Here is a 21,741-nt window from a genome sequence, read left to right as displayed (position 1 = left end):
CCCATTGATGGCAGGTGTATAAAATCGAGCACACAGATATGGGCATCTCCATAGACTAATATTTGCAGTATAATGGCCTTACTGAAGAGCTCAGTGACTTTCAACGTGGCACCTTAATAGGATGCCACCTTTCCAACAAGTCAGTTCATCAAATTTCTTCCCTGTTAGAGCTACCCCGGGCCAACTGTAAGTGCTGACAGAACGGGACCGCCGAGTGCTGAAGCGTGTAAAAATCAACACTCACTACCGAGTTCCAAACTGCCTCTGGAAGCAACATCAGCACAAGAGCTGTTCGTGGGAAGCTTCATGAAATGCGTTTCCATGGCCAATCAGCAACAAACAAGCCTAAGATCACCTTGCACAACGCCAAGCGTCGGCTGGAGTGGTGTAAAGCTCGCCGCCATTGGACTCTGGAGCAGTGGAAACGCGTTCTCTGGAGTGATGAATTATGCTTCACCACCTGGCAGTCCGACAAACAAATCTTGGTTTGGCGGATGCCAGGAGAACGCTACCTGCCCCAATGCATAGTGCCAACTGTAAAGTTTGGTGGAGGAGGTAAAATGGTCTGGGGCTGTTTTTCATTGTTCGGGCTAGACCCCTTAGTTCCAGTAAAGGGAAATCTTAACGCTATAGTATTCAATTACATTCTAGACGATTCTGTGCTTCCAACTTTGTGGCAACAGTTTTGGGAAGGCCCTTTCCTGTTTCAGCATGACAATGCCCTCGTGCACAAAGCAAAGTCCATACAGAAATGGTTTGTTGAGACATTTGTGGAAGAACTTGACTGGCCTGCACAGAACCCTGACCTCAACCCCATCAAACACCTTTGTTATGAATTGGATCACCGACAGTGAGCCAGGCCTAATCGCCCAACATCAGTGCCCGACCTCACTAATGCTCTTGTGGCTGTGTCTAGGGTTTACCGAGAATGGTACGAGAAACAAAAAACATCCATTCAGCGGCAGTCCTGTGGGCGAAAAACAGCTCGTTGATGAGAGAGGTCGAAGGAGAATGGCAAGAATCGTGCATGCTAACAGGCATGCCACAAACAGACAAATAATGGTGCAGTACAACAGTGGTGTGCAGAACGGCATCTCAGAATGCACAACTCGTTGATCCTTGTCACGGGTGCGCTATAGCAGCAGACGATCACACCGGGTTCCACTCCTATGAGCTAAAAACAAGAAGAAGTGGCTCCCGTGGGCATTGAGGAGTGGAAAAATATTGCCTGGAACATGACAGCGAGTTCAATTTACTTGAGTGGCCTGCGCAGTCCCCAGACTTCAACCCAATAGAGCACCTTTGGGATGAGATTGAACGGACTGTTCGCAGCATGAATGTACCGCCGTCCAATCTGCAGCAACTGCGAGATGCCATCGCGTTAGCATGGACCAACATCCCTGTGGAACGTTTCCGACACCTTGTAGAATGCCCCGACTAATTCAGGCTGTTCTGGAGGCAAAGGAGGGTCAGACCCGGTACTAGATGGGTGTACCTAATAAACTGGCCGGTGAGTGAATAAACAGATTAGGTTATGTTTCATCTGAGTGGTATATACAGTATGTATACCCTCAGTATGGTGTGTTCACTTTCAGTTTAGTATTGAAAATGGACCATTTGAATGCCATTCATGGTCTTTGTCAGATGATATAATACTGTATACTGTAGGTCTCCCTAGAAGGTGTTGTTTAAAAGTTTGCATGCGTTGATACTGACCATGCACTGTTTGGGCTCACCATGACTTACTCATATAATCACTAAGAAGCAGTTGACCCCCATTAGTCAAGCCAATTCTTTAGATTTTAGACATATCAACGTCCTGCATCCAAATTGCCTATTCGTTTTCCTTCCATATAGAGCACTGGACGTCACATCTTGGTGCTGCATGAGGTGTTACCAGTCATGACCAAACTCCTGTACTGGGTTTCATCTGAGGGATATAATATGTTGCCTATTCCCTAGTTAGGTGTGTTCGGTTCAAGATTTCAAATGACAACCATTTGTACTCCATGTCATTGTCTTTATTTTATACTGTAGTTCTCCTTAGAAGGCATTGTTTAAGTTTTCATGTTAACAGCATTTGGCAGTCTGCCAGACTGCCACACATACTATGTGTGCATATAGCAAGTAAGCTTGATAACTCACAATTGGGTGCTACTGGCTTCAGAGAGTTTTCTGTTTCATTTTGAATATTAAACAAAAATAATTTGGTTGTTGGTATAGTAAAATGTTTAACTTTTTACCATGTCAAAATAAAACAAGGCAACAGTAAACATGTTGTCCCCCACGAATGATGCAGCACCCCTCCCTTGTGCCAATTAGGGACAACAATTCAAACTAGACTATACTGATGGTAACAAAACATGTGCCGTTATAGTGCTGCCATGTGGTCGATATGAATGTTCTTGCATATGTTGAGTCTTGACATTGTTTGCGAAAATCTGTGACTGATTTATATGCCTTTATGTGCCAGACCACGCCCATGTGAATGTTTATTGGTCAAAAGCGGCAATGTTGTTTTAGATACTAGTCTGGAAAATATTGTTTTGAGAGACCTTTGTCCATAGATGCCACATTTCAAGTTTCGTGCAGATCGGTCATTCGGTGCCAGATGACTAGCGTTTTAAGTGTTTTTCACAAAATTCTAAATGGTGGACAATCCATAATGGCGGATTTATGGGTCATTGTGAGGAGGGACATATAGTTGAAGTCGGAAGTTTACATACACCTTAGCCAAATATATCTAAACTCAGTTTTTCACAATTCCTGACATTTAATCCAAGTAAAATTCCCTGTCTTGGGTCAGTTAGGATCACCACTTTTATTTTAAGAATGTGAAATGTCAGAATAATAGTAGAGAGAATGATTTATTGCAGCTTTTAATTCTTTCATCACATTCCCTGTGGGTCAGAAGTTTACATACACTCAATTAGTATTTGGTAGCATTGCCTTTAAATTGTTTAACTTGTGTCAAAAGTTTTGAGTAGCCTTCCACAAGCTTCCCACAATAAGTTGGGTGAATTTTGGCCCATTCCTCCTGACAGAGCTGGTGTAACTGAGTCAGGTTTGTAGGCCTCCTTGCTCGCACACGTTTTTTCAGTTCTGCCCACAAATTGTCTATAGGATTGAGGTCAGGACTTTGTAATGGCCACTCTAATACCTTGACTTTGTTGTCCTTAAGCCATTTTGCCACAACTTTGGAAGTATGCTTGGGGTCATTGTCCAGTTGGAAGACCCATTTGCGACCAAGCTTTAACTTCCTGACTGATGTCTTGAGATGTTGCTTCAATATATCCACATAATTTTCTTTCCTCATGATGCCATCTATTTTGTGAAGTGCACCAGTCCCTCCTGCAGCAAAGCACCCCCACAGCATGATGCTGCCACCCCTGTGCTTCACGGTTGGGATTGTGTTCTTCAGCTTGCAAGCACCACCTTTTTTCTCCAAACATAACGATGGTCATTATGGCCAAACAGTTCTATTTTTGTTTCATTAAACAAGAGGACATTTCTCCAAAAAGTACAATCTTTGTCCCCATGTGCAGTTGCAAACAGTAGTCTGAGGTCTTGGCTGATTTCTTTTGATTTTCCCATGATGTTAAGCAAAGAGGCACTGAGTTTGAAGGTAGGCCTTAAAATAAATCCAAAGGTACACCTCCAATTGACTCAAATTATGTCAATTAGCCTATCAGAAGCTTCTAAAGCCATGACATCATTTTCTGGAATTTTCCAAGCTGTTTAAAGGCACAGTCAATTTAGTGTATGTAAACTTCTGACCCACTGGAATTGTGATACAGTGAACTATAAGTGAAATAATCTGTCTGTAAACAATTGGAAAAATTACTTGTCATGCACAAAGTAGATGTCCTAACCGACTTGCCAAAACTATAGTTGGTTAACAAGAAATTTGTGGAGTGGTTGAAAAATGAGTTTTAATGACTTCAACCTAAGTGTATGTAAACTTCCGACTTCAACTGTATGTACCGAATTTCATGACTTTAGGTCAAAACGGGGTGAGGTGCGTGACCTTTCAAAGTTAGCATTTTCAATCGCTTGTTATAGCACCACTATATAGCCACTCAGTCTAATTTTGTAAATGCTGGATCTCTATGGCGAGACGCATCATTCACCCAAGTTTCGTCCAAATTGGGCCAGTGCTGTCTGAGATATCGCGTGTGACGAACGTACCAACGGACGGAGACCGGTCCACAGTCCCCTCCCCGATTTCATCGTGGGGGACAACTACTCAAAAGTAAAGGGATGCCCAAGAAAAAAAACTAATTACGCACTAACCTTGTCCCCAGGCTAATTGCGTATATTGATCTCAAGGATCAATATACGCCACTGCCTGTTCACCCCGCTATCATCCTGAAGGCGAGGTCAGTACAGGTGCATAAAAGCTGGGACAGAGAGAATGAAAAACAGCTTCTATCTCAAGGCCATCAGACTGTTAAATAGCCATCACTAGCACATTAGAGGCTGCTGCTGCCTATTGAAATCACTGGCCACTTTAAGAAATGGAACACTAGTCACTTTAATACTGTTTACATATCTTGCACTACTCATCTCATATGTATATACTGCATTCTATTCTATAATATTCTACTGTATCTTAGTCCATGCCGCTCTGTCATTGCTTGTCCATATATGTACAGTGGGGAAAAAAAGTATTTAGTCAGCCACCAATTGTGCAAGTTCTCCCACTTAAAAATATGAGAAAGGCCTGTAATTTTCATCATAGGTACACGTCAACTATGACAGACAAAATGAGAAAAAAAATCCAGAAAATCACATTGTAGGATTTTTAATGAATTTATTTGCAAATTATGGTGGAAAATAAGTATTTGGTCAATAACAAAAGTTTCTCAATACTTTGTTATATACCCTTTGTTGGCAATGACACAGGTCAAACGTTTTTTGTAAGTCTTCACAAGGTTTTCACACACTGTTGCTGGTATTTTGGCCCATTCCTCCATGCAGATCTCCTCTAGAGCAGTGATGTTTTGGGGCTGTCGCTGGGCAACACGGACTTTCAACTCCCTCCAAAGATTTTCTATGGGGTTGAGATCTGGAGACTGGCTAGGCTACTCCAGGACCTTGAAATGCTTCTTACGAAGCCACTCCTTCGTTGCCCGGGCGGTGTGTTTGGGATCATTGTCATGCTGAAAGACCCATCCACGTTTCATCTTCAATGCTCTTGCTGATGGAAGGAGGTTTTCACTCAAAATCTCACGATACATGGCCCAATCATTCTTTCCTTTACACGGATCAGTCATCCTGGTCCCTTTGCAGAAAAACAGCCCCAAAGCATGATGTTTCCACCCCCATGCTTCACAGTAGGTATGGTGTTCTTTGGATGCAACTCAGCATTCTTTGTCCTCCAAACACGACGAGTTTAGTTTTTACCAAAAGGTTCTATTTTGGTTTCATCTGACCATATGACATTCTCCCAATCCTCTTCTGGATCATCCAAATGCACTCTAGCAAACTTCAGACGGGCCTGGACATGTACTGGCTTAAGCAGGGGGACACGTCTGGCACTGCAGGATTTGAGTCCCTGGCGGCGTAGTGTGTTACTGATGGTAGGCTTTGTTACTTTGGTCCCAGCTCTCTGCAGGTCATTCACTAGGTCCCCCTGTGTGGTTCTGGGATTTTTGCTCACCGTTCTTGTGATCATTTTGACCCCACGGGGTGAGATCTTGCGTGGAGCCCCAGATCGAGGGAGATTATCAGTGGTCTTGTATGTCTTCCATTTCCTAATAATTGCTCCCACAGTTGATTTCTTCAAACCAAGCTGCTTACCTATTGCAGATTCAGTCTTCCCAGCCTGGTGCAGGTCTACAATGTTGTTTCTGGTGTCCTTTGACAGCTCTTTGGTCTTGGCCATAGTGGAGTTTGGAGTGTGACTGTTTGAGGTTGTGGACAGGTGTCTTTTATACTGATAACAAGTTCAAACAGGTGCCATTAATACAGGTAACGAGTGGAGGACAGAGGAGCCTCTTAAAGAAGAAGTTACAGGTCTGTGAGAGCCAGAAATCTTGCTTGTTTGTAGGTGACCAAATACTTATTTTCCACCATAATTTGCAAATAATGTCACGCCCTGGCTCTGGGGACTCTTGTATGTTGAGCCAGGGTGTGAGTTTTCATTGTTTTGTGTTCTAGTTTGGTATTTCTATGTTTTCAGGGTGGTTCCCAATCAGAGACGGCTGTAGCTCGTTGTCTCTGATTGGGAGCCATACTTAGGTAGCCGTTTGGCATTGTTTTGGTGTGGTATCTTGTTCCGTTTGGTTTGTGTAACCGTAGGACTTCACGTTTCGTATCGTTTGTTGTTTTGTTCGTTGTGTTGTACATTCAATAAACATTATGTACGCATATCATGCTGCGCCTTGGCCCGCTTCTTCTCAAGACGATCGTGACAAATAAATTCATAAAAAATCCTACAATGTGATTTTCAGGATTTTTTTTCTCAATTTGTCTGTCATAGTTGACGTGTACCTATGATGAAAATTACAGGCCTCTCTCATCTTTTTAAGTGGGAGAACTTGCACAATTGGTGGCTGACTAAATACTTTTTTCCCCCACTGTATATATTCTTAAATCCCATTCCTTACTAGATTTGTGTGTATTGGGTATATGTTGTGAAATTGTTAGATATTACTTGTTAGATATTACTGCACTGTCGGAGCTAGAAGCACAAGCGTTTCGCTACACCCGCTATAACATCTGCTAAACACGTGTATGTGACAAATACAATTTGATTTGATTTGAGGATGAAGTGATCAATGACTTACTGATGCCCTCATTAAGAAACACTAAGTAAGTAGCCTTGGTTTAGATAGGAGCAGGAGCCTGTTCCTGTAGCATGAGGCAGCTTGATGTGCAAGTACACCCCGTGGACATGACACTAGTCTATAACAGGGAATACCACCAGGGGTCCCATTTTTACATTCTTCGGTATGTCTCAGCTGGGGATCAAACTCCCAACCATCCAATCTCAGGGCAGACACTCTAACCACAAGTCACTGAGTTGGTTATTGAGAAATATTACAATCAACCTCATTCATCCTTGTGATTCCCACCATTTGTACAGTTGAAGTCGGAAGTTTACATACACCTAGGTTGGAGTCATTAAAACTTGTTTTTCAACCACTCCACAAATGTCTTGTTAACAAACTATAGTTTTGGCAAGTCTGTTAAGACATCTACTTTGTGCATGACACAAGTTATTTGTCCAACAATTGTTTACAGACAGATTATTTCACTTATAATTCACTGTATCACAATTCCAGTGGGTCAGAAGTTTACATACACTAAGTTGACTGCGCCTTTAAACAGCTTGGAAGATTCCAGAAAATTATGCCATGGCTTTAGAAGCTTCTGATAGGCTAATTGACATCATTTGAGTCAATTGGAGGTGTACCTGTGGATGTATTTCAAGGCCTACCTTCAAACTCAGTGCCTCTTTGCTTGACATCATGGGAAAATCATTTTAATCTTGGACTAGGGCAAGTGTCCTTTTTCCATGGTCCAACTTCTTAGGAAACCGGAAAAATAAGACAATTTAATTGAATACTAGTGTAACGTATGTCATATCCTCAGGTCACCTCGTTCTCTCTGCCAAATATCCTTCACTTTTTTAGTTGCCGTATTAAAGTTTCATCATTGTCTATGTTTACTTTCATTTTGAAGAGTTTTTTTAAAAGCGCTGTGTAAACTCAGTATAAGCCTTCTTCCTTATACTTTAAGATGCTACAAATTGTCATTACTTTGTTGAAAAATAATTAAATGCGTAGCTAATATTTTTGCTGGTAACTCGGCTTTAGTTGTGATTGTGCTTTAAGACTTCCTGTATCAGAAGATTTTCCAAAACTCTTCATGGGAGAACATTATTGATACCGTGCCACTGGAAATGAAGTGGGACAGTTTGTGTGGGAATCGAAAAGACTGGTAATGCTAGACTTGGGGCTGTTTGGTGCAAAGGTCCCTTCTGCCTTTGGTGACACACGTTTGACTGGTTGCAATGAAAATAACTTTTGAATGTATTGAATAAATCAAAGAAGGACACATTGCATTAACAGCCCTTACTTAGCTCCTTTTGCCGAGCTGTCACTATCAGGCCAAGCCGCAAATTAGGAAAATTTTCCAAGCCGGTTAGGCAATTTTTCTCTGAAAAACCATAACCTTCCTAACCTTGATACCCCTAACCTGATGCCCAACCATAACATCAGTTAAATAAATGTTCACGATATAGCCAACCTTATGCTGTCACCACTTGAAATTGATAAATGCTATATAATCTGTGTATTACTATTTCAGTGTGTTTTTGAGCTGATCCCCTGACATTTTCATTCTATTTAGTATGTTTTTTTTTAAATCTTTATTTTAACAGGGAAAAACAGACTGAGACCTGGATCTCTTTTACGGCTGTGCCCTGTGTAAACATGTTGACATGTACAGTTTTAGACATACAGACAAGAACATTTCAAACATACAAAACAAAAACACAATTCAACAGAAACAATCACAGACAACATCATATTGATCCTCCATAAAACATTTTAAATGGGCAAGGGACACCAGAATGTCTAACTTAAGTTGGATCTGCAGTTTGTTCCATAAATAAGGTGCAAAGGAACTGAAGGCAGTCCTACCCAACTCTGTGGAGACCACAGGAGTCTCTAATGTAATCCACATCTGTGATCTGGTTTTAAAATTAGTATATCTAGTGGAAATTAATGATGATATATATGGAGGTAGTTTTAAAAGATGTGCTTTATAAATAAACAAGAGAGCATGTTGCTCTCACCTCACAGATAGAGAGGCCCAACCCACATGTTGATATAGGAAACAGTGATGAGTTTTGTAACTATCACCCATGATAAACCTGAGTGCACAATGGTAAATAGCATCCAGTGGTTTTAATGTGTTTGCCGATGCATGCATATAGATAATATCAACATAATCTAAAACGGACATAAAAGTAGCCTGCACAATTTGTTTTCTATTTACGGAGGACAGACAAGCCCTGTTTCTGTAAAGGAACCCTATCTTGAATTTGAGCTTTTTTCCCAATTCAGTAACATGTTTTTTAAAAGAAAGCCTATCATCTAACCATACCCCTAAGTATTTATATGCAGAGACCTGTTTGATTTGAGTACCATCCAAGCTAGTGATTACAAAAGTGTTTCTAATTGAGAGTTTAGACCTAGAAAAAAACATGACATTTGTTTTCTTAGCATTTAAAACAAGTTTAAGCTGTAAAAGAGACCCCTGTAGTATCCTAAAATCAGACTCCAACTGCATTAAAGCTTGGTCCGCTGTTGGAGCAATAGAGTACATCACTGTGTCATCTGCATATAAATGGAATTTACAATAACTGACATCATCACCAATGTTGTTTATATAAAGTGAGAACAATAGTGGGCCAATTATTATCCCTGAGGGACCCCTTTAAGTAACTGTAAGGGGTCAGACTTGACCCCGTCGACCATGACGGCCTGAGTTCTATCTTTATGTCACGAGTTGCTAAGCCAGAACCCAGAAGCAGACCAGGACAAGGTAAGTTGAAACGAAGGTGAGTGTTTATTTACAAATTCAAGAGTGATGCTGAATAATCCAGGGAACAGAGCGGGCGGCGTTGATTAGTTGTTGGGGGTGCAGTGGTTGATCCCATCCTGGGTCGGCAGCCGCCGACCACCAGGCAGAGGTTGGATGAAGGTTCCGGACGGGTGACTGCAGATGGAACAAAACGGGGGTAAGTAAGCAACAAACCAACAAGGTGCAAAAACAACAAAACTAACGCTAGGCTCTAAGACTGATACTCTGGTAAACCTACTGTTCATGGCTAACGATCCGGCAGGGAATGGATGTTAGGCCAGAGCCTAAGAAGGGTGATGATCAGGACCAGGTGTGCAGATTGCTGATGGGATGCAGGTGCGGAAATCAAGAGAGCTCCCCGGAGCGTTCCCCGAACCCTCGGGAAACTGGAGATCACGAACAGAAAAACTAGTCCACAGACAGGACCCGACTCAGACTGCCGGGATCGTTACAGTACCCCCCCTCCGACCGAACGCCACCGGGCGGACTCCCCGGAGCGCCAGGATGGAGGCGGTAGAAGTCACGGATGAGGTCAGCATCTAGGATCTGTCGCCGCGGAATCCAACTCCTCTCTTCAGGACCATACCCCTCCCAGTCCACGAGATACTGGAAACCCCGGCCCCGCCGTCTGGAATCCATGATGCGTCGCACCGTGTAGGCAGGACCACCTCCGATCATCCGAGGAGGAGGAGGAGGAGGCGGAGGAGGCAACAGAGGACTGAGGAAAACAGGCTTGAGGCAGGAGACATGAAAGGTGGGATGGACTCTGAGCGTCCTCGGTAGTTTGAGTCGAACTGCCACTGGATTGATCACCTTCTCCACCACAAACGGACCAATGAACTTCGGTAACAACTTCCTAGACTCAGTCCGTAACGGAAGATCCCGTGTGGCCAACCAGACCCTATCTCCGATGGTATAGGTGGGAGCGGGGATCCGGCGACGATTCGCCTGGAGCTGATACCGGTCCGAAACTCTAAGGAGTGCCTTTCTGGCCCGATGCCAGGTCCGGTGGCAACGACGAATATGGGCCTGAACAGAAGGCACTGAGAGCTCCTTCTCCTGAGAAGGGAACAGGGGAGGTTGGTAGCCATACAGGCACTGGAAGGGAGACATCCCAGTGGCAGATGTAGGGAGAGTATTGTGGGCATACTCAACCCAAGGCAACTGAGAGACCCAGGAGGTGGGGTTGGAAGAGGCCAGGCAGCGTAGCGTGGATTCCATCTTCTGGTTGGCTCTCTCCGCCTGACCATTGGATTGGGGGTGAAAACCAGATGTGAGACTGACTGTAGCTCCAATGGCCAAACAGAAGGACTTCCAGACAGCAGAGGTAAACTGAGGGCCACGGTCGGAAACGATATCACTGGGCAAACCGTGGACCCTGAAAACCTCCCTAACCAGGATCTCGGACGTCTCCGAGGCAGAGGGAAGCTTGGCAATTGGCACAAAGTGGGCGAACTTGCTGAATCTGTCCACGATAGTCAGAACGACCGTGTTCCCTCAGAAGCGGGCAACCCAGTGACGAAGTCCAGGGCCAGATGCGACCATGGTCGCCGGGGAATAGGAAGGGGGTGAAGTAGTCCAGAGCTGGGCCGATTGGTACTCTTATTCTGCGCACACACTGGACAGGCAGCAACAAAACCCCGAGTATCCTCGGCCATGGCAGGCCACCAAAAACGTCTGCGAAGAAACGCCATTGTCCGAGCCACGCCAGGGTGACAAGCCATCTTGCTGGCGTGGGACCATTTGAGGACAGCAGGACGAACCGACTCAGGCACAAACAACCGACCGGGTGGACCGTTACCGGGACCGGGCTGAGTCCGAAGGGCCGCCAGCACCTCCTCCTCAATCTTCCACATAACTGCTCCCACGACGCAGTTCCGGGGGAGAATTGTCTCGGTCTTGGACCCACTCTCCTCCGTCTTGGAGAACATCCGGGACAAGGCGTCCGCCTTGCCGTTCTTAGATCCAGGTCGAACGTCAGGGAAAACTTGAATCGTCCGAAAAACAACGCCCACCTGGCCTGACGGGGAGTTGAGACGCGTTTAGCCGATTGCACGTAAGCAAGATTCTTGTGGTCAGTCCAGACAATAAACGGTTGCTCCGCCCCCCAACCAGTGGCGCCACTCCTCCAAGGCAAGTTTCACCGCGAGAAGCTCCCGGTTACCCACATCGTAATTCCTCTCCGCAGGCGAAAGGCGACGAGTAGTAGGCGCAGGGATGGAGTTTACTGTCCGTGGAGCATCGCTGCGACAGGATGGCGCCAACTCCCACATCAGACGCGTCCCACTTCAACGACGAACTGACGGGCCGTGTCCGGTTGAGAGAGAATCGGTGCGTTGGTGAATCGCCTCTTCAAATCCAGAAACGCTCGATCCGCCTCCGGATTCCACTTGAAGGTCCTGATACTGGAAGTCAAGGCAGTTAACGGAGCGGCCACACGGCTGTAATCCCGGATGAATCTGCGGTAGAAATTCGCGAAACCCCAAAAATCTCTGGAGCTGCAATCTCGTACCGGGCTGGGCCCATTACAGAACCGCTCTAACCTTCTCCTGGTCCATCCTAATCTCTCCCCTGGAGATGATGTACCCGAGAAAGGATGTCGTGTGGGCGTGAAACTCGCACTTCTCGGCCTTCACGAACAGGCGATTCTCCAACAATCGCTGCAGAACCTGCCGGACATGCTGGACGTGGTCGGAAGGTTCCTTCGAGAAGATCAGAATGTCATCCAGGTAAACAAACACAAAGAGACCGATCATATCTCTCAGGACGTCGTTCACCATACTCTGGAATACCGCTGGAGCATTGGTCAGTCCAAACGGCATCACCTGATACTCGAAGTGACCCATCGGTGTATTGAAACCCGTCAACCACTCGTCCCCCTCTCTGATCCGGACCATGTGATACGCATTGCGTAGGTCTAGCTTGGTGAACACCGTAGCACCCTGTAAGGAGTCGAAGGCAGAACTCATCAAGGGCAGGGGATACTTGTTCTTGACCGTGATGTCATTCAACCCCCGATAATCAATACACGGTCGAAGAGAGCCATCCTTCTTACCCACAAAGAAGAATCCTGCCCCCAGGGGTGATGACGAGGGACGAACGAGACCAGCAGCTAGGGACTCCTTGATGTAGGTCTCCAAAGCCTCACGTTCAGGTCGGGAGATACTGTATAACCTTCCCTTGGGGTAGACAGCTCCAGGGAACAGGTTGATGGCACAATCATATGGTTGGTGGGGAGGGAGTGACAGAGCCTTCTGCTTACTGAAAACTTCCCCCAAATCGTGATATGTCTCGGGAACCAGGGACAAATCTGGGGGTTTAGCCTCAATCACCTGACTGGGAACCGAATGGGGGCAGGCAGTCTTGAGACAGTTAGCATGACAATCAAGGCTCCAACTCGTTACCTTGCCCGTCACCCAATCGAACGTGGGATTGTGTTCCTTCAGCCAGGGGTATCCAAGGACCAAAGGAACATGGGAAGACGGCAGAATGAAGAATGAAATCATCTCAGAATGATTCCCCGACAACCGCATCTTAACCGGTTCAGTCCTCATCGTGATACGTGCCAGACTACTGCCGTCCAGAGTGGTAGCTTCAATGGCTTCCGCAATTGCTCCTTGGAAAGCCCCAGCTGTTCCACCAACTCGGCATCTAGAAAGCTTCCATCGGCACCTGAATCGATAAAAGCGTTAATCGCTAAGCTCTGATTCCTGTTCATAAGGGTAGCCGGGAAACGGGGTCTGACAGAGGTATTGAGAGGTCGAAACTGGCTCGCTAAAAGTCCTCCCAACTTTAGCGAGCCGCGCAGTTTGACGACCCGACTGGAACCTGAGAAGCTGATCGGTTGGACGGAACCCATTGCTTCTCCCTCCTTCGGCTCTCGGACTCGATTATCCACCCGAATAGACAAGGCTACCAAGCTGTCCAGGTCACTAGGCTCCGGATAGGAGATCAACTCATCCTTGAGCTGCTCCGACAGACCCTGGTAAAAGGCCGCTTGCAGAGCCTCCTCATTCCACCCACTCTCCACAGCCAACGTCTTGAACTCGATCACGAAGTCGGCCACGCTGCGAGTTCCTTGGCGAAGCGAAAACAGGCGCCTAGCTGCGTCCCTCCCTCGGACGGAATGGTCGAAGAGCTTCCTCATCTCGGCCGTGAACCCCTGGTATGAAGCCATGCAGGGATCCTGTCGTTCCCAAACGGCTGAAGCCCACTCCAGCGCTCGACCACGCAGCAACTCAATCACAAAGGCTATCCTAGCCTTGTCTGTGGCATAAGAGTAGGGCTGTAGATCGAACACTAATCCACACTGCATAAGGAAGGAACGGCATCTTCCCAGCTCCCCCTCATATTTATCCGGCGCCGGAACCTTGGGCTCACGGAAGGACACAGCTTCAGAAGCGGCAGGCGAGATGGGTGAAACCGGTAGTGGATCCTCCACCGGACACTTGCGTTGGTTCTGGACCTCCGTCAGACCGGTAGAAAGGTTCCGAACTGACAACGCGATCTCCTGTAGTACCGTGCTATGATGGCCCAACATCTTCTCCTGCTGGGTAATGGCATGGCGAACAGAGTCCAGGTCCGCTGGGTTCATTACTGGCCGGATCGTTCTGTCACGAGTTGCTAAGCCAGAACCCAGAAGCAGACCAGGACAAGGTAAGTTGAAACGAAGGTGAGTGTTTATTTACAAATTCAAGAGTGATGCTGAATAATCCAGGGAACAGAGCGGGCGGCGTTGATTAGTTGTTGGGGGTGCAGTGGTTGATCCCATCCTGGGTCGGCAGCCGCCGACCACCAGGCAGAGGTTGGATGAAGGTTCCGGACGGGTGACTGCAGATGGAACAAAACGGGGGTAAGTAAGCAACAAACCAACAAGGTGCAAAAACAACAAAACTAACGCTAGGCTCTAAGACTGATACTCTGGTAAACCTACTGTTCATGGCTAACGATCCGGCAGGGAATGGATGTTAGGCCAGAGCCTAAGAAGGGTGATGATCAGGACCAGGTGTGCAGATTGCTGATGGGATGCAGGTGCGGAAATCAAGAGAGCTCCCCGGAGCGTTCCCGAACCCTCGGGAAACTGGAGATCACGAACAGAAAAACTAGTCCACAGACAGGACCCGACTCAGACTGCCGGGATCGTTACACTTTAAGATAGTCATAAAACCATCGACAGGCGTCAGTGCCCAGTCCTATAGATGACAGCTTACTCAAAAGGATAGCATGGTCTACAGTGTCAAAAGCTTTTGACAAATCTACAAACAACGCAGCACAGTGCTTTCTATCATCTAAGGCATTTGCAATATCATTTACAACAAGCATAGTGGCCGATGTGGTACTGTGTTTAGATCTAAAACCAGATTGATTGGTGCTAAAAATACTGTTAACAGAAAGAAAAGATTGTAACTGTTTGTTGACTATAGATTCTAGGATCTTTGCCAGACAAGGAAGCCTAGAGATGGGTCGATAGTTATCCAAATCACTACCGTCACCTCCCTTATGTAATGGCAGAACAAAAGCTGCTTTCCACACCTTAGGGATATTTCCTGTGCTTAATGTTAGATAAAAAATGTGTGTCACTGAACCAGCAATGATTGGTGCAGCACACTTAAGTAAGTACGGGTCTAAATTGTCAGCGCCTAAGGATTTCTTAGTACCAATGGCACACAGGGCAGCTAGAACCTCTGCTTCAGTTATTTTCTGGAAACTAAAAACAGGGTTACCATTTTTCAGAGTAACGGTTGAAAAGCAAGACGAAAAATCAACTAACTGGCCAGTACCACAATGGCCACTTTTCTTTTCAAATAAAAAACCAGCAGAGATGAAATGCTTATTAAAAGCATCACAAATATCATTTTTTTCACTTAGAATACAGGAGTCTGAGATAATTTGCTTAGGAAGAGAAACAGCAGAATTCCCCCGTTTCAGTGAATTAACGGTTTTCCAGAATTTTGCAGGATCTCCTGCAGAATCTGTCATAGCATTAAGGAAGTAATTTGATTTTGCCTTTTTGACAGCTGCAGTACATTTATTTCTCAATTGCCTAAAAAACTGCCAATCAGCTGGAGTACCTGTTTTCCTCGCCAAGGCCCAGGCCCGATTCTTTTGCAGAAAAAGACCTGACAATTCAGGAGAGAACCAAGAACTGGTTCGTTTTCTTACTCTGTGATTCTTAAGCGGAGCATGTTTATCAGACATAGAGGTAACAATAGAAGAGAAAAAAGCAAGGGCTAAAACCGGGTCCAGAAAGCAGCAAGTGGATAAAAGCTCAGAGTGATATAAGTCAAGGATAAAAGCTTGCTGTGAGAAATGTTTATAATTTCTCTTAGAGATTATACAGGGATCAGAGTGTTTCAGCCTGGTATCTCTAATACAAGCAATAGAGCAATGGTCACTGATATCATTTGAAAAAACCCCACTGGCTGTGTATTTATGGGGGGTATTTGTTAGAATAATGTCTAGTAGAGTAGATTTTACTGGATTCTTAAAGTTGGGACGGGTTGGTTTAGTTATCAGCTGAGTTAGATTTAGCTCAGTACAAATATATTTTAATTTATCGGATACTGGTGAAAGCCAATCCAGGTTAAAATCTCCCAAAATCAGTAATTCAGAGTTTGCATAATTAGACAGTATATCAGATAATTTGCATAGAGTACAAGGAGGAGCTGAGGGGGCGCGATATACCCCTGCTAGAGTTTAATGTGTCACGATCGTCATAAGAGGCAGACCAAGGCCCAGCGTGATATGCGTACATCTTTTAATGAGTACTTAATACATGAACAACAAAACGATACGTGAAGTCTACAGGTTCACCAACACAAACCTATACAGAACAAGATCCCACAAATAACTGTGCAAAACAGGCTGCCTAAGTATGGTTCCCAATCAGAGACAACGAGAATCAGCTGCCTCTGATTGGGAACCACCCTGGCCAACATAGATCCACACGATCTAGAACATAAACCTAGAAAACTAAACATAGAAACTAACACCCTGGCTCAACATTAAAGAGTCCCCAGAGCCAGGGCGTGACAAAATGAGCATTATTACCAAGTACCACATTTCAAACTAGACATTCATATTGCTTTGGGACAGAGGTTGATATGGACACAGAAACATTTAAGCAGCATTTTACATAAATCACGATACCACCACCTCTACCAACTCTATCAGCTCTATAAATATTGTACCCAATCAACTAAACATCTGAATCAGGCACAGAATCACACAGCCACGATTCAGATACAATCAGTACGTCAACATTTGATTGTGAGACCAACATTTCAATAAAGTCCAACTTTTGGATCAGGCTTCTAGCATTCAAATGAATTATTCCAATGCCATTGCTACGGGTATTCATATCAGATGGAGTATCCAGGGTAGCACCTGAAGCTGCACTGAATGAGAAATAAACCATTTTCGAGCTATTGACAGATCTCAATTTTATGGGGACAAGATTACTACTAACAATACCTCTCTGCATGTAAGTAGTATTCGCAATACGGTGATTGGACAATAATCTAGGAATTGCAGAAAGGTTGTTAGCTGAAGTTTGTTCCATATTTGCAATTGAGGGACTAATTAATGAAACTGGGAGAGGAGCATTGAACATAGTCTGATAGGGGAGCGTACAATCCCAAAAGTCAACCCCCGAAAATACACAACGTCAGGTATCAAAGGCTCTACATGAGGCAAGAGTAAGAGACATGTTGGTGGAGAGGATGCTGGAGCCATACCTGTTAAGATGTAAATTGTCCCGATAAGAATAGCTTAGTGTTTCTACACCAGTGTAGCCCTTATTACCTTTGATTTTACTTGTTTTATTACTGATATCATTAGCACCTGGGAGATGATACTGTTGGTGGGAAAAGTATTTATTTTTTAAAGGGGAAATCTGTAGTTGCTACATCCATTTTTTGACTTATTAATGATATATACCCATTGATGCTTGAAGAATATATCTCATAATGCCTCATGAGCATAGTTCAACTGTCACACCCTGTTAAAACCCAAAATAAAAGTTTGTTTTACTCCAATGTTTGTAAACATTGCAAATGTAAACAAACACTGTATAGCCTAAAAACATGGTTAAAACTATAAATGTGATATCATGGATGGACAGTCATTGCATCCATAGCTCTGTCTATGAATTTGAGAAGGTGTGATGAGTGTGATAGGAGTCAGGCGCAGGAGGGTAATCACCGAATGCAGAGTTTTTCCTTCGTACACAAACAGGCACAGGGGAAAATCTACCCTGGCAATACAAGGTAACGGTAGCTCCAACAATAACAGGCACAGGGGAAATATCTACCCCGGCAATAACAAGGTACGAGTAGCTCCACCGAGCTACACTACTCTCACGAATAAACAATCACCCACAAGGACAAGAGGGGCAGAGGGAACACTTATACACAGACTAATGAGGGGATAAGAACCAGGTGTGTGTAATTAACAAGACAAGACAAATGGAATGATGATATATGGAGTGGCAGTGGCTAGTAAGCCGGTGACGACGAACGCCAAAGCCTGCCCGAACAAGGAGGGGAGGCAGCCTCGGCGGAAGTCGTGACAGAAGGGTTACAATTATCCAGGCCCATCCCTCAGCCTTTTAGAAAAACAGAAGTGGGGTGCCCACTTTGTTATTGTTTCAACTGTGGATTGGACCTTTAATGCAAGCGGTGAGGCATCTTCCTAACCTTTGGCTCCAAGACATTTCACACGGCTCTGAGGCTTGAGTCGAGCCAAGGAGCAGAAAGGAGCAACATCCTAAGCAGGTGAGATGTATGTCTTCCTCAAAGTGTGCTCTTTTAGTATTTCTCTAGTAGGTTTCCTGAAGGAGAAAGCCTCCACTTCTATGTCAAAGTTAATAAAACTAAAACATTATAGTAGTAAATACTACAATAATGTCAGCAAAAACACTACAGTATACTATAGTCTGCAAAAACACTACAGTAAATATTACAGTATACTACAATCGGCAAACATAGTATATACTACAGTTTTGTTTTACTACAGTATTTATACTATAGTTAACTGTAAATAATACAGTATATTACATTAAATATCTTTAAAAAATCTATGTAATCAATTTTGAATTCAGACTGTTACACAACAAAATGTGTAATAAATCAAGGGGTATGAATACTTTCTGAAGGCACTGTATATTTGTGTGTGTGTTAGCTATGCAAGAGAGAATCTTAACTCTACAGTGGTGAAAGCAGGGTAGGGTAAAGCATAGGTTCAATATTTTGTTCAAAAAATAAAGAGAAAGATGGAGACGGCTGGAACAGCTCTAGAACACACTGGTATCCACTACTGTCTGTCATGTTCTGTGTTGTTCTTCGAAATCACTTTCAATCCATTTAAAAACCATTCAATACATGTTGTTTTAACATTACAAAATGTGCATGCGTTTTCTGTGATTCATCTTAATTATTAGGCTTTTTTCTGTTAAAAAATGTGGCTGGTAAAAAATTGGAGTGGCTGGTAAAATGTGGCCATCCATGGACCAAAAAGTAATACCCGCCCTGGAGCATCCCATTGGTTCCTGCATGAACACGCCCCCCCCTTTGAGCACGCCATCTTCATGCTTATGTGACACTTTTTATATTCTGGATTTCCCTAATGGTCTGTACGATTTAAAATGTGGGTCAAAAGGGAAATAAAAGTATTATTTGAGTTTTTTGGCTGCTGTGAGTTATCTGAGTTTTCCCGCCTTCCGCCTGCTGTGTACCGGAGTCCTCCTAGCTAGCACACAGTGTCCTTCGCTCCCTCCTGCCGAACACCTGCCCTCGTCGTCCCTAACAGAACTGCGGGAAAGCAGTGCCCGACAGGCGGGGACGAAGGATACTGTCTACCGGTGTTCTAGCTAGCTAGCTACCATTGTCGCCCCCGCCTCTTCTTCTTCCTCTTGGGATTTATCGGCAGTTGGCATCCATCGTTATGGTGCATTACCGCCACCTACTGTACTGGAGCGCCCCCGTCCCCACCTCCGGCCTTTGTACCAGAGTCCTAGTTTAAAAATGGCCCAATAGACGTATAAAGAGGGGTTTCTGCAGATGCAGGAATGCCCACATGCAGTTATGCCCCGAATTGCGGGCCACAATTGCACCCTTCTCAACACTGCGAGATGTAGTAGATATGGCACGGCACTCAGAGTTAGTGAAAACACAAAACACAGAGGGGCCAGTGGCTGCAGAGCTAGTGGAAGAGCTGAAATCATTCAAGTGGAAAGGGAAAGCTAAAAATAACTACAAGAGCGCAAATCAACACAGACAGAGTGAATGTGAGTGTGGCCACAGAAAAACAGATGATTGCACAGCAAAAGGCAAAAGATGCATGAAATGCAAGACAATAGGCCACTTTGCAGCCGTCTGTCACACAAAATCAGTGCAGGAAGTTACAGAGAATGATGAGGAGGATCAATTGAGGATCACAGAGGACACATCTGTTGATGCAGTCATCACAGATGATGAACTCCCATGGCGAACTATCATAACAGTCGCCAGGACTGCTGTACTGTTTAAGATAGACTCTGGAGCAGACACATCAGTGATGTCTGAAGCTACTTACTTAACAAGTTAGCCAAGAAGCCTCAGTTAAAACCAGTCAAGAATAATCTGCAAAGTCCAGGAGGCACAGTGTCCACCAGAATGCAGTTTATTGCCAAAACACAAGTATAGATCATGTAAAAAAGGCCCTTTCCTTTCAGCCAATCAGCGGGCTTGAATGGACATTTGGACTTTGGCTCCTCCCACTCTAGTTCAGAGTGTTTATTGTCTTCAGCTGACGAGGACACAACGTTTGGCTGGCGACCAAGTTTTCAGTGTTTATTCTAGAAGTGTTGTGCGTGCATCCGCAACGTCACCTCAAAGGTATCAGTGCTGTTCATTACGGTCCAATACAACGTTACCATCGCAGCAAACTATGGCCTACCAGAGAAGGCTGTAGTGAACCACTTCCACCATGGTCTGAAGGATCTGGCTAAAGTCTTCTTCTATATGGCGTTCGCCATCATCATGCAGGCCAACATCCAGGAATACGTGCTAGACAAGATCAACACGAAGATCACTTCTATTATATGTGCGTGTGTGCTAATATGTGGTGGTGAGTGACCAAGAATGAATAAAACTCTGGATATGGAGACATCTGCCTGGTTCTTGCCGGACTGCCTGTAGTGGGTCAGAGCAAAGTAGAGTCAGCTTAAGTCACTAGTGGGTGAGGGCATCTACAGCCAACCACTCAGACGGCTCCAGCTAGCCGTTTTTACAGATCAGAAACAAATGGACTGATTGCTACTTCAGAATAGTAGTGGTCAAATCCGGTGGAGAAAACCTACTCAGTCGAGTGGTAGCCGTGAACCTTGGGCTAATTAAACGCATTGAAGAAGTCTGTGTTTGGAGAAGTTGGCCCACTTAAAGGAGACCCAGTGAAGATAATTCTGAAGGATGACGCACAGCCCTACAGTGTAGCCACACCACAACGCATTCCCATCCCCCTACTTCCTACAGTGGAGAAGGAGCTTGTGAGGATGGAGTCAACGGATATCGTTACAAAAGTGACTGACCCGACTGAATGGTGTGCAACATTGGTCGTGGTTGTGAAGAAAAATGGAAATGTCAGAATGTGTCGTTGACTTTCCTGTTGGATGAGGAAAGTCAACGACAGACCACCTTCATCACTCCGCAATGCAGATACTGCTTCAAAAGGTTGCCTTTCGGCATAACATCCGCACCCACATTTTTTTTTTATTCAGAGGAAGAAGTTGGAACTCTTGCATGGACATGAAGGAACCGTACCCACATGGATGACATTCTCGTCTTCGGAAAGAAAATGCAGGACCATGATGAGAGGCTCAAAAGAATGATGGAAACAATTCAAGAGTCAGGACTGAAACTAAACAAAGAAAAGTGCAAACTACGTCAACCAAAGCTGGACTTGCTGGGACAAGTGATAAGCAAGGACGGAATCACAATAAACCCAGAGCGAGTCAAAGCCAATGACAATGTTGAACCACCAACAAACATCACAGAGCTGAAAAGACTGCTGGGAATGGTCAACTACATCGGTAGATACTTACCCAAGCTCTCCGATGGCTTACAGTTACTGAACGAACTGCTGAAGTTGGACAGAGAGTGGTTTTGG

At 44.8% G+C, this 21,741-nt stretch overlaps 1 non-coding gene across 1 annotated transcript; it reads left to right on the top strand.

Annotated features, from left to right (window-relative positions):
• Positions 1 to 18,392: 18,392 nt before the first annotated feature.
• Positions 18,393 to 18,445, top strand: LOC121577474. Its single transcript, XR_006002626.1, has one exon. It is a non-coding gene; the product is annotated as a U7 small nuclear RNA (small nuclear RNA).
• Positions 18,446 to 21,741: the final 3,296 nt, after the last annotated feature.

This window comes from Coregonus clupeaformis, chromosome 11, assembly GCF_020615455.1.
Source record: "Coregonus clupeaformis isolate EN_2021a chromosome 11, ASM2061545v1, whole genome shotgun sequence".
In the NCBI taxonomy this organism is placed as follows: Eukaryota; Metazoa; Chordata; class Actinopteri; order Salmoniformes; family Salmonidae; genus Coregonus; species Coregonus clupeaformis.
This window is presented reverse-complemented; position numbering and strand designations above follow the sequence as displayed.